This window comes from Hemitrygon akajei, chromosome 11 (genome assembly GCF_048418815.1).
Source record: "Hemitrygon akajei chromosome 11, sHemAka1.3, whole genome shotgun sequence".
Taxonomy (NCBI): Eukaryota; Metazoa; Chordata; class Chondrichthyes; order Myliobatiformes; family Dasyatidae; genus Hemitrygon; species Hemitrygon akajei.
The window spans coordinates 41,428,918-41,443,417 of record NC_133134.1 but is presented as its reverse complement, the minus strand read 5'-3'; the positions used below and the strand labels follow the sequence as shown (position 1 = coordinate 41,443,417).

Sequence of the window (14,500 nt, the reverse complement as noted above, 5' to 3'; positions counted from 1 at the left end):
GCACTACAGTTGCTTTTATATTCTAGTCCTTTCAGAATGAATGCTAATATTGCATTTGCCTTCATCACCACTGACTCCATCTTAAGGAATCCTGCATGAGGACTCCCCAGTCTCTTTGCACCAGCAGTTTCTAAATTTGCTCCCAGTTTAGAAAATAGTATACACCTTTCTTCCTTCTACCTAAGTTCATGACCATACACCTCCCTACACTGTATTCCATCTGCCACTTTGCCCATTTGCCTAATATGTCCTTCTGCAAACTCCCTGCTTCCTCAACACTACCTGCACCTTCACTGATGGTTTGTCCACAAAGTTGGCTACAAAGCCATCAATTCCATCATCCAGATCAATAAAATATAATATGAAAAGTACTGGACACAACATTGACCCTTGTGGAACACCACTAGTCACTGGCAGCCAACCAGAAAAGGTCCCCTTCATTCCTGCTCTTTGCCTGCTCTTTGCCTTTAGCCAGTTAGTCAATCTTCTGTCCTGTAATACCATAGGCTCTTATCTTGTTTAGCAACCTTATGCGAGGCATCTTATTCATCAGTATGCAACATGTGTGGCCCCACTTTTCATTCCTTCAACTTGAATAAACTCCTGCATTGTGGTTCTCAGCTATATCGGCCCTTCTTCCCTCAGCAGTACATTCATTGCCCTACAGTGCAAGGTTCGTGTACAGAAAAGACTGAGGCATCTCCACAACCACATTTATAGAGCCTTCAACACATTGCTGGAGGAGCTCAGCAGGGTAGGCAGCGTCTCTGGAAAAGAGTGTAGTTGATATTTCATCCCAAGACACTCCTGCTTGGGTTTCTAGCCTCTGCAGATTTTCTCTTGTTGTTATAGAGCCTTCAACTGCCTAAGGGCTTCCCTAGCCTCTTGCCCCTCGCTATCAACCAAATCAAACTGGAATGATGATTCTCTCTTCCTGATATATTGTATTGGGCCAAAGTCTAACAGCAGGCATGTCCATGGAAGCCGCTACTAACTGCAGTGTACATATCAGCATCATCTCGACTACCATATTGTCTGCCTGATTACTTTCATATCCGTTGAATTTTCCTTGAGCTCACACTGAGTCTAGAGATAACGTGAAATCCCCTAAGGGTGTCATACAGCACCAAAAGAGTCTCTTTGGACAGTGAGCCTGCAATGACCACTCATTTGACCGACACTACATTCACTCTCCATTTTTACTCTCACCACATTCTCGGCAACTCTTGCCAGATTCTGCCACCCCCTTGCCCACTAGGGGCAATTTGTAGTACCCAATTAAACTACTAACCTGCACCTCCTTGAGATGTAGAAGGAAGCCAGGGCATCCAAGTGGAACAACGTGCAAACTCCATATAGTCAGCACCTCCAATCAGGATTGAACCTGTGTCTTTAAAACTGTGAAGCAGCGATTCTACTAGTTCCAGTGGCTAAGCCTAGATGTTGCTGAATATGGCTTTGTAGTTGATTATTTTGGATAAGCTTTTAAAAATATTCTTAGCATGCTTATGTTTTAAATGATAATACTTCAAGGTATTCAAAGTAAGTTATCTCTTCATTTTCTTTATCTTAGCTTTAATAGTATTTATTTAGTTTTTAACCAATTTCAATAGGTCACAGAGTGGCAACCACTATTAAAAGCTTTCAGTCAATACTGGAGGCAAGATCTCAGTAGAGCTTAGTCGCCACTCATGGCCTGCTTCAGAAGTAAGGACTGAAAGAGCCAGTATTGAACCAAAAGTTTAGGGCAGCTGTACGTCTAGCACAGGAGGCAATCTGGATTCACTATATGCAGTCCACTGCCTTCAGCTCAATGACCAATCCATGGTTCCATAAGTTGCAAGTTTGACTAATTACAGATGGGGTTATCTGTGGCCATGCTGCTCCTTGCAAATTCCTGGGCTTTTACTCATTTGAATTTAGAATAGAGAGAAGTAATCTCACTGAAATATGCAAAATTCTTATTGGGTTTTACAGGATAGATTCCGAATCAAAGTTTCTCCTGGTTGGAATACCAAGAATAAAGGGCTACACTATCTCAAAAGGGCACAGCCTTGGAATACAAGGACATCCATTTAGAACAGAAATGAGGGGCAATTTCTTTAGCCAGAGGGTGGAAAATCTGTGGAATTCATTGTGGAATTCATCTGTGGAATCTGTGCAATGAACGGCTGTGGAGACCATTGGGTATATCTAAAGCAGAGGTTGATAGGATTTTCATTAGTAAAGACACCAAAGGTTGTGGGGAGAAGGCAGGAGAATGCAGTTGAAAGGGAGAATAAATCAACCATGATGGAATGGTGGAGCGGACTCTTTGGGACAAATGGCCAAATTCCTGCTCCTATGCCTTATGGTCTTAAATTAAGGAGCTGGACATTCAGGATGGAGAAGAAATACCTTTGGTATTCTCCACTTGGCTTTGGAGGGTCTGCCGATAAGTATATGCAAGATGAGGATCACTGGATTATTAGATCAAGCAGTATGAGGTCTGTGCAATTAATTGGCTCCTCACAAAAAGGTTGCTGTTGTTGAGTGTTCGAGCAGGTACAAGGGGCTGAATGGTCTACTCCTACTTCTATTTCTTATGTTCGTAAATTATACTCATTGCATACATAAGCTACTTCCATTTAACCTTGTTTACATTGTTAACTCATACAGCTTTATGTGGTGGAGAGCCCCATCCAACAGCATTGTGGGATGATCTTCAGTTGAAGGATTAAATTGGTACAAGTTTGTGGCTCACCACAAGTGGCAATTAGAGATGGACAATAAATGTGGGTACTTATTGCCAAGCACTTGAAAACAAATTTTAAAATAATGTCACAGATTATTTACGTATATTTTAAAAGGCAATTAATTTAAATAGTTTAAGTAAATTAGGAAAAAAAGCAGGTGCAATCCACTTAGTCCTTTGAGTCTACTCTGACGTTCGGTTAAATCAAGACTGACCTTCTATCTCAGCTTCAACTTTCCCACATGAATAATTTAATTAGGTATTACTGACAGGCTCCCAGATTCCCTGAGTGTAGAGAGCAAACAAGTTGTATTCCTCACCAACCAGCTGCTTTGTGACATGGACAAGTCAAGGAGCTGCTTACTCCATTAACATGCAAACTACCAGAAAACTCACACACTTCAAGCCCTCTTTTACCTTACCTTAATTTATATTTATATATGGATAATTACTTCCTGTTTTGATCTTCCTTCCCGTATACTAATTGACACCGGCTGGAACACGGACAACATTTTAAATATGTTGCCTCAAGTTTATACAAACATTACGAGAAAATGGGCAACTTGACCCTTTTTTCTGCATCAGTTCTCACTAAATTCTTACCATCCCACTCTCTCACTGGACTCAATTACTATTGCAAGCTGTGGTTATTGGTTATGCCCTGTTCAGAAGTTCTGTGCTCCTGCAGAACTTCTCTCCTTTTGTACATTTTGAGTTCACAATAGAATCCAAATGCCCTCACTAGTTGTAACAGTCACTGTTGACACAGATCAAGTTTATATGGAAATAGCAGCACTCCGCGGGCATATCAGTTTGCTTTAGCAGGACTTCCTATTTTTATTTCGGATTCCCAGCACCTGCGTATCTTTGATTTTCAAAATCCAATTTATACGACACCAGCTGCAGATTGACTACTTATTTTGTACAGTAATTATACTTTAATGATTTACTATTTAAGCTAATATATCAACTCATAGCTATTAAATCCTTATATATTCAACTTCAATGTAAGTTACAAATTTGTAACCAGTGGAGTTTCGAACTAATTGCAGTGTATTGGCAATGAATGTTAAATCCATTCACTCCACATCATAATGCTGGTAGAACACAGCAGGCCAGGCAGCATCTATAGGGAGAAGCGCCGTCGGTGTTTCAGGCCGAGACCCTTCGTCAGGACTAACCGAAAGTCCTGACGAAGGGTCTCGGCCCGAAACGTCGACAGCGCTTCTCCCTATAGATGCTGCCTGGCCTGCTGTGTTCCACCAGCATTTTGTGTGTGTTGTTGTTTGAATTTCCAGCATCTGCAGATTTCCTCGTGTTCGCACTTCACATCATGACTGTTTCGTATCTAAGAATTTAAGTAATAGTTTAAATTTAGTCCAAACCAGTTAATGTAAGGATCTTTGTTCACCTGATTCAAGCATAATTCATATGTATTCCCATCCTAGTATTTAAACTGCAAGACGTGTTAAGAATGTTGCCTCATTCTTCAGCTCATATTTATCAAGATCCATAACCCACTATTGTCTTTGTTTTACATGCAGCTTGAACTGGGACAAACCTCTGGTGTATTAATATATTAATTATCCCATCTTAATATTCAAGGTATGTTTTAAATGCAGATCTTGGAGTTCTACTCATGCACTGATAAGGCAGCAGTTCTGGATTTCTAGGTTTGATTTATTACTTCTTATGAGCAATTCAAATAGTTTTTTTTTGTTCCTGTGAACTTCTTTTCAAATACCTTCATAAGAGATCTGCATCTCTGCTCCTCTTGTGAAACCCAAATACTCCTTAGAAAAGCTTCTTTAGAGTCCACCTTAGTTTTTGTTTCTTCAGTTTCTTCTGAATACCAATGGTGATTCTCTGTTCTGTTGCTTCAAGCACCTGCTGAATCGCCTCTCTGCATGATCATGGCACTTGGGTACTGCCCAGTGCATTTTGAATTTCACTTAGCTTTTTAGGAAGGCCAAGTGAGACGAGTTAAATGCTTTTGTTCAAACAGTAGCAATTTAGCCTCTGAGTCAGTATGCTCTGGTTGCAAGACCAGCTTCGGAATTTAATGAGGCTGCTACTTCATTGCAGGACTGAGGAACGTTAAAAAGACAAAGCGCTGGAGGAACTCAGCAGGTCAGGTAGTTATCTATGGAAAGGAATAAAGAGTTGAAGTTTCAGGCCGAGATCCTTCTTCACAACTGAGGAACTTTGTTTGGGTGTTGGAGGTGTCACTTAATAACATTTTGAACTATCCACCTTGTTGGTGGTTTCACGGTACCTTTGTAGGAGGCTTATATGTTGACTTGAAAAAACTACCTCTCATATGCATCATTCCTAAAATATACTAACCTCCTTACTTTAGCCCTCACTGAATGCAAGTTTGTTGTCGTGCTTTCTTACATAACAACAGTAATTGTATTTCTAAAGTTAATCATTGGATGTGGAGCACACCAGGAATAATGAGAAGCACAAATCCTCTCTTTCTGTAGATAATCAATATCAGTAATAATCAAATACTCTGATTTACAAATTAAACCAAAAAAATGGATATAACTACTGAAATTTATCTGCAAAACATTGGCAAGGATTCCAGAAAGTCATGCAATAAGAGTTTGTCAAACTCCATGTTACTCCAAACTCTGTAGCCCTGAAGATACGCTGATATTGCAGACTATTATAAGTTAATGTTTCCTCCATGTTTGTATTACCTACTGTATGTATTTTTACACCTGTGTGGTTAAATACACTCAGTGGCCACTTTATTAGGTACACTTGTACACCTGCTCATTAATGCAAATATCTAATCAGCCAATCATGTGGCAGCAAGTCAATACATAAAAACTCACAGACATGATCAAGAGGTTCAGTTGTTGTTTAGACTAAACATCAGATTGATGAAGAAATGTGATCTAAGTGACTTTGACCATGGAATGATTGTTGGTGCCAGACAGAGTGCTTTAAGTATCTCAGAAATTGCTGATCTCCTGGGATTTTCATGCACAACACTCTCTAAAGTTTACAGAGAATGGTGTGAAAAACAAAAAGCATCCAGTGAGCAGCAGTTCTGTTGGTGAAAACACCTTGTTAATAAGAGAGATCAGTGGAGAATGGCCAGACTGGTTCAAGCTGTCATCAAGGCAGCGAAACAACAATACAGAGACAAGACTCAGACTCAGCTTTCCACCAACACTACACGCAGCTTATGGCAAGGTCTGCACACCATTGCAGACTTCAAAGCTAAACGCAACGGAGTTTCCAACATCAATGCCTCTCTCCCAGATGAGCTAAATCATTTTTACACTCAACTCAATGTCACCAATACTGAGCCCCTGGGGAGACCTGTTGATGATGTGACTGGCGCCTTGGTCATCTCTGAGGCCGAAGTAAGCAGGTGTTTCCAACAAATGGGCAGTCGCAAGGCTGTGGGACCGGACGGCATCCCAGGGCGGATACTCAGGATGTGCGCAGCACAACTGGCAGGTATGTTTACAGACTTTTTTCATCTCTCCCTCTCCCAATGTGGAGTGCCCTCCTGCTTCAAAACATCCGCCATTTTCCCAGTACCTAAAAAGACCAAGATAACATGTCTGAATGACTGGTGTCCTGTTGCATTCACATTAATAATAAGCAAATGCTTTGAGAGGATGGTCAAGGACTACATCTGCAGCTTGCTACCACCCACACTGGACCCCCTACAATTTGCCTACCGACACAACCAATTGACAGATAGTGCAATAGCCACAGCTCTACACACTGTCTTTACACATCTGGAGAAGAGTGATGCATATGTGAGAATGCTGTTCTTGGACTACAGTTCAGCATTCAACACCATAATTCCCTCCAGGCTTGACAAGAAGCTCAGAGATTTTGGCCTTCACCCAGCTATGTGTAGCTGGATCCTGGACTTTCTGTCAGATCACCAACAAGTGGTAAGAGTGGGCTCCCTTGCCTCTGCCCCACTGACCCTCAACATAGGTGCCCCTCAGGGCTGTGTACTGAGCCCCCTCCTTTACTCTCTGTATAATCATGACCATGTCTCCACCCATAGCTCCAATCTGCTAATTAAATTTGATGACGACACTACACTGATTGGCCTAATTTCAAACAATAATGAGTCAGCCTATAGAGAGGAAGTCATCACTCGTTGACACAGTGGTGTCAAGACAACAACCTCTCCCTCAACGTCGCAAAAGCAAAGGAGCTGGTTGTGGACTACAGGAAGAATGGAGACAGGCTAACCCCTATAGACATCAATGGATCTGTGGTTGAGAGGGTGAACAGATTTAAGTTCCTTGGCATAAACATCACCGAGGATCTCATGTGGTCTGTACTTACCGGCTGTGTAATGAAAAAAGCACAGCAGTACCTCTTTCACCTCAGATGGTTGAAGAAGTTTGGTATGCCCCCCCCCCCCCCCCCCCCAGATTCTAAGAACTTTCTACAGGGGCACAATTGAGAGCATCCTAACTGGCTGCATCACTGCCTGGTATGAAAACTGTACTTCCCTCAATTGCAAGACTCTGCAGAGAGTGGTGTGGACAGCCCAGTGCATCTGTAGGTGTAAACTTCCCACTATTCAGGACATTTACAAAGACAGGTGTGTAAAAAGGGCCCGATTCACCCCAACCACAAACTGTTCCAGCTGCTACCATCCGGGAAACAGTACCGCAGCATAAAAGCCAGGATCAACAGGCTTCGGGACAGCTTCTTCCACCAGGCCATCAGACTGATTAATTCATGCTGACACAACTGTATTTCTATGTTATGTTGAGTATCCTGTTGTACATAATATTTATTATAAATTATTATAGTTGCACATTGCACATTTGAACAGAGAGGTAACGTAAAGATTTTTACTCCTCATGTATATGAAGGATATCAGTAATAAAGTCAATTCAATTCAAACTGACAGGAAGGTGACAATAACTCAAATAACCACGCATTACAACAGTAGTGTGCAGAAGAGCCCTGCTGAATGTGTAACACTGTGAATCTTGAAGTGGATGGGCTGCAGCAGCAGAAGACCACAAACATACACCTAATAAAGCGGCCTCTGGGAGTAAATCTACTGCTTAGTAATCATGTTTTATTTTTCTGAATGCCTGTCCTACTCTTGGCATTAGCATAAAATGAATCTGCTGGTTAATAACTGAACATTATAGACAAGTCCAGCAGATCACAATCTGCAGACCTTAGACTATCCATGGACAGTTTTATTAATAAAGCTCCATTCAGTATGTCCCCAACTCATAATTCACATTCACTTTATTCGATTATTCTGAGGTTGTTGTCACTAGATAATTACATTACTGTTTTCTCTTGCACCCGACAAAAGGCAGGTCTATGCTCATGTGATTCTCATTTTGTGTACAATGATGCAATTCGATGTTTCACTGATCAGCGAGGCCGACTGATATTCCCGGTCTCTAAGGCAAACCATTTTGCCCCTGATCAACCCTAGCTCTGCTGTCTTCAGATAAGGTTTGGGATGCGGTAGCAGAGCGCGATAGACGGAAAATCAATTTGGATTCCAATTTCTGATTACAGTCCTATAAGTCTTGCAGGGAAAGGTATGTGCACAGCAGGGTCATGTTGCACTGTCGAGCCTAAGTAGCGAATAGCACCTCTGACCTTATTAGTTAGGAAGACATGCTGGAGGCCTGCTGGGCGGCTGCTAAACCATTTCTCAGCGCAAGTCACAGTTGTGTGAGAAGGACAAGGACAATAAATCAGAGGAAGATCCAAGCTGCCACTCACAATCTCCACATACAAATAATCATGTCACTGTACTGTAATAACTCTTACATGTTTATTCAGTGTCAAAATTATTTGACACTTTAGTGTGGTCTGGTTTAATAATTGGCACAGTTGTGCAGTTGGTGGAGCTGGTGTCTCATAGCTTCAGGGACCGGGTTCAGTCCTGACCTCTGGTATCGTCTGTACGGTTTGTGGGTTGCCCCGTATGGGCTTACCCTTGCAGCTCCGTCTCTTTTCCTATTTTCCGTTTTTATTTTAGGGACACAGTGTGGAACAGGCCCTTCCCAAAGAGCAACCCACCTAATTAACACTAGCCTGGTCACGTGACAAGTTACAATGACCAATTAACCTACTCACCAGTGTGCCTTTGGACTGTGGGAGGAAACCGGAGCACCCGGAGGGAACCCATGCGGTCACGGGGAGAAGGAATGGCGCAGGAATTTAATTCTGAACTCCAACTGCCTCAGCTGTAATGGCATTGTGCTCACCGCCATTCTTCCATGACGTGATTTCCTAACCCCATCCTAATTATAGTCGGGGTTGGTGGATTATTTGGCCACAGTAAGTTGCCCCTAGTGGGTAGATGGGTGGTAGGACCCTGGAAAACATTGAGGAAGAGGAAGAGAAATTTGGTGAAGAATAGGACTTTTCTGAGAAGTTCCTTTCCCCTTCCTTCTTCTTCTATTCCCCATTCTGGCCTCTTACATTCTCTCCTCAACTGCCCATCACCTCCCCTCAGTGCCCTTCCTTTTCCCCTTTCTTCCATGGTCCACCCTCCTCTCCTATCAGATTCCTTCTTAAAACATAAGAGCATAGAAGTTTGCAGCACACTACAGGCCCTTCCGATTGGCCTATCAAAGTTCTCTTTGGGAACTAGCTGACTTGATCAGCATTTCTGATCTGGCTATTGTTCACGATTGCACTTAACAATATTGTGCCAACCATGTAACCTATTCTTCTCCAGCTCTTTACCTTTCCCACCCACCTGGCCTCACCTATCACCTTCTAGCTAGTCCTCCTTCCCTCTCCCCACCCATTTTATTCTGCTGTTTCCCCACTTCCCTCCCAGTCCTGCAGAAGGGTCTCAGCCAGAAATAGATCTGTTGTGAACTGTTCTGCCTATTTTCTTTCATGAAGCTCTAAGTGTGAGTGTTGCCCTGAAGCAAGACCGGTAAGTGCCAGACCAACAGGTCAACCGGCATCTGCGGAGAGTGAAAGAGAGTCAGTGCGTCTGGTCAGTCAGCTTCGGAAAGAACTGGAAAGCTGAGAGTACAAGTGTGTTTTATGATGCAGAGGGAGGCTGGAGAGAGAGCATCTGCGGTAGGTGGAGACCAAAATTATCCGGGCAGAGTAATTGATTTCACTGTGGCAATTAGGAGAGGAAAATACATAATAACACGTTGGAGTTGTGAGGGGCTGAACACAGCTGCTGCTGAACATCTGAGAGGAGAATGCTGAAGAAATTCAGCCGATTGTACAGCAACTGTGGAGAGAGAAAAGCCAAATGTTGGGAACATCAGAACTGGACACAGACAGATATTGCCTCAATGGAAAATGAGATCCTTTTCACTGAGCTTATCATTGGAACAGAAGAGAAATCCAAAGAGGAGGAGAGGGTGGAATGGGAAGGAGAATTATGGTGATACGTCTCCCCTTTGGTCAGAACAATGGTGATATGCAATTTTTTCCCCAGTTCTAGTGGGAATGTTGGCTCTTGTTTCTCACTCCATAGATTCTGTCTGATCTGCTGAATATTTCCAGCATTTTCTATTTTTGTTTCAGCTCTCCAGCAACTGTAATTTTTTGCTTTGATACATATTGTCCTGAATATTTCATTAGTTTCTCCTGCTCCTTCCTTCACGATGCCTTGGATATTTCTTACACGTTTTATTGCCATATATTTGTGAGAGTTAAAAGCGAATCCATTTTAGCAGGATGAATTTTATCATCAATAGGACTTTGAGATTATTGTTAATGCCTTAGGACCTCATTCTGAAACGTGAGCAAGTAAATGCACAGTACTTTGATAAGTAAGTGCTGCTTCTTTCAGCCTGCTGCTGTTAAAAGCTATCCACTTGTCTCCCTGGAAATTAGTGTCCTTTATTTTGAAGACCACTCTCCCTTCAACACTCGAAGTCCAGCAACCCCTCACTTGAACAGACATGCACATCGTGAGCAGGACACGTTAAGGGAACTCCCAGTTCTGTTATAATTAATATTCTATATTCAATTTAATGTATCAATATTTGCTTTAAGAGGCAAGTGAGTTTAGGACTTTATTTTGTCTGCAGCCGCCTGCTGGCACACATAATCCCTGCTTTATTAGAAAGGAACAAGGTTGGTGAGGGGTTGAAGGGAGAGTGTTGATCCGTGTTTAGTTCCCATTCTGGAAGAACTGGAATCCGCTTTGAAGATGAGACCGCAATGTGAGTTTTAGCGCGGTGTCTTGTGAGGAGAGAGAAGAAGGGAGGGGAAAAAAGCCGGAATCTAAAAGGGAAGTCCCCCCTTTTTTGTTGCTGTTTTGTGTCAATGCCGCTGAGTGAGGTGAGCAACCTGTTGTATTAGACCGGCTGACTAGATAAAGATACAGGCAGAGAGAGAGAGAGAGAGAGACATTCACACAGGACAGGAGGAAGGGTCAGATGGACGGACCGAGTGAAAAGGTAAGGTTTTATCCGAATGAGATGTCCCAGGCGAGGGAGGTTATACAAGCTAGGAGGCTGGGTGATAGAAGGACCCATCTGACGATCCATGAGCCGAAGTGGGGATCCGGAGGCAGATACACTGATAAATAGAAACGCTGACATTTTGTTTCTCCGTGTTGATTTATAATCGGTGGGAACACAGCAAACTGTTCTTTCAGTTATCAGTCAGCGTGTAGTATTTAACGGAGTGTTTTTCATTAATTTTGTGCATTGCTTGTCGAACTAAAACATTTCTATTTTATATATCGAATAAATATCCGGAAGAGGGTTTCTCCGTGTGACACAATTTAACAACAATTTCATTGAGCCGCGAGCAGATTGACGGCAATTTACTTTCAAACAAACGAACGGGGAGACATTTTTCAAAAATCAAATCCTCTTTAAATTACCTACTTCTGAGTACAAACGTGGTATATTATTACTGTTTCGTGTACTAATTGTCAAACATGACTGATTATATCTGTATTTTGCGGAATCTTTGGCAACATTAGTTACATGCAAAAGGTCCTGAAGACCTTGTAACACTGACCCCTGCCGCTTGTTACTGGGACATCATCCTGGCGCTTTTATCGTTTCCCTCAGTTGTTTAAAGCCGCAAGTTTTCCATTTCAACCATCCTCGAACCCCCTTCCATTTTACGAAGGGAAAATCCCTCAGAATTCTAGTGACTAAAGTTAATACCAGTGTGAGAAGATTGGAAAAAAAAGTCGCGTAAAGCTTCCCTGAAATGAAATTGAAAGTACAGTTTTTCAACTGGGGGGGGGGACCAAATGTGGAGAGTTTCATAGGATGGGCGTTTTAAGAAAAACGAGGAGAGAGCGGAAGTCTCCTTACCCCTTCCCTGATGATTACAGAGCAGTGCCCCTGACTATCTCACCGAGAAGGTGCACGCTGCCGCCCAGAATGTTAACGGCGAGCAGGTTGAGGAAAAATGTGACTGAAGGGTATTAGGTTGTTTCATATTCGGAAGGATTTGGCCAGCGGATCGGTCAGGATCATTCGCCAGGAGCTCAGATTAGCTTCTTCAGACATCAAAGAACACAAATAATTTGTCGGAGGCTACCAGGCCGAAATGACTGCAGAGAACTAACGCCGTGATTGTAAATAGGTTATTGTTTAAAACAGCCGTAAATAAGACTTGACAACATTGATGCTGTTATAGACGCCCTCTAGCCTCTTCTAATAATCATGGCAAAAAATGTTGAAGGCTTGTGTGTTTTTTCTCTTTTAAATTGGCAATGAAGTATTAAAGCTAGTGAGGCCGGGTTTCCTAGATGAAGACTGGGCTAGGTCGAGCAGCGAAGGTCATTGTTCATGAGATTAAGTCCCTTTGGTCAGCCTCTTGAGACAATTAGTAAAATTGTGAGTTGACAATCAAAATTGCTGTTATTAACAAGAGTGACGCTTTCCAGCAGATTTGATTGCAAAATCCTTGTCTTTTTTTTTACAATGTCAGGTTTAATCTCTTGTATTTTTCAAGATTTACGTATTTTGCACTGTATCACTACAAAGCTGTCTGCCTGATCTATCCAGTCCTCACCAGCATCAATTGATAATCTAATGACTAACCCATTACTGTTTTTGAGGCATTGCTGAACATAAATTGCTTCCTGGGCTTTAAAGAATTTTGCTATTTCTTGAATCCAGGAAAATTGAGTTGTTTTCTCCTCAGGACAAGAGGCAGAAATCCTTAGTGTCAAGTTGCAAGATGAAACGTAACATGTGAATGGTTGTGATGCTTCACTCTACATGAGCTCAACACCTCTTAAACACACTTTGAAAGGGAGAATAAAGCAACACCTGGTGCAAATCCCTGCAGCATTGGTGATTCTGTCATCTCTGTCTCGGAGGCCAACGTCGGAACATCTTTCAAGAGTGTGAGCCCTTACAAGACGTTAGGCCCTGGTGTAGACACTGAAAACCTATGCCAACCAACTGGCAGGAGTGTGTTTAGTGGCATCTTCAATCTCGTACTGCTGCAGTTGAAGGTTCCTACCTGCTTCAAAAGGGTGACAATCATACCAGTGCCCAAGAAGAGCAGGGTGAGCTGCCCCAACAACTATCACCCAGTGGTACTCACATCTACTATGATGAAGTGCTTTGAGATGTTGGTTACGGCCAGAATCAAGTCCCGCTTAAGCAAGGACCTGGACCCACTGCAATTTGCCTATTGCCACAATAGGTCTACAGTGGATGCAATCTCACTTGGCCTTGGATCATCTGGACAAAAGCAATACCTACGTCAGGCTGCTGTTTATAGATTACAGCTCAGCATTCAACACAATCATACCCTCAGTTTTAATCAACAAGCTTCAAAACCTGAGCCTCTGTACCTCCATCTGCAACTGGATCAGTGCATCTTCTCTGGGAGACCAGTCAGTGCAGTTTGGAAATACCGCCTCCTCCTTGCTGGCCACCAACACTGGCGCTCCTCGGGGATGCACGCTGAGCCCACTGTTCTACTCTCTCTGTACCCATGAGTATGTGGCGAGGCACAGCTCAAACACCCACCAGCTATAAATTTGCTGATGGCACAACTATCGCTGGCAGAATTTCAGACAGTATCTTTTTCCCAGGGTGAAATGTCTAATACCAGAGGGCATGCATTTAATGTGAGAGGGGGTCATTTCAAAGGACATGTGAGGGGAAAGGTTTTTAACCCAGAGAATGGTAGCTGCCTGGAATATGCTGCCTGGGCAGTGGTAAAGGCAGAAACATTTGGAACTTTTGAGAGGTGTTTAGATAGGCAAGTTCAAGTTCAATTGTCATTCAACCAGACAGGACTACCCATAAATCCAGCCAAATAAACAGAGCTGCTCCGGGGCCAAGATGCAAATCGCAGTACCACCAGTTACTCATGTCACAGAACACAGATAGCACATATAAGACAGCAGCACATATAAGTTATCAGTAAAGGGGAGATAAAAAAATATAGTCCAGGACGCTGAGTCCATGAATGTTGCAGCGGTCTGCAATCGAACACAATACAGCTTGTCTTCTGCCAAGCGAACACTGGGGGAGCAGCAACGACTCCAGCTGGGACACTGTGCTGTACTGCCTCCAGTGGAGCACGCTGACTCTCCCCTGGGTGGTTGTAAACAGGCAGCCCTGCGGCTTGAGACCTAATCCTGGCTATGACTGAGGCCACACAGCTCCCTTGCTGTTCACCCCCACTGTCTGCCAATAAATCAGTGAATTGCACTTGCTGCATTCCCCATTGACAACGTCCAGCAGGATGTCGTGATCACTAGAAAAACAGACATGAATAAGAGGAAAATGGAAAGATATGGCCATTGTGACGGCAGAA

General features: G+C 42.9%; 1 protein-coding gene across 6 annotated transcripts in view; it reads left to right on the top strand.

The window, feature by feature from the left end:
- The window catches only part of slc29a4a (solute carrier family 29 member 4a), a 229,853-nt gene that overhangs the window by 80,728 nt on the left and 134,625 nt on the right, over window positions 1–14,500 (top strand). For 3 of the 6 annotated variants that reach the window (XM_073060698.1, XM_073060699.1, XM_073060694.1), the window contains exon 1: window positions 11,020–11,151. The exons of 1 other annotated variant lie outside the window; for it this stretch is intronic. The gene's annotated coding sequence lies outside the window, so the exon portion shown is untranslated. Of the gene's footprint in view, window positions 1–10,813; window positions 10,915–10,938; window positions 11,152–14,500 lie in introns of those variants that run through there. 2 more of the 6 variants (XM_073060695.1, XM_073060697.1) reach the window with 2 other exon arrangements.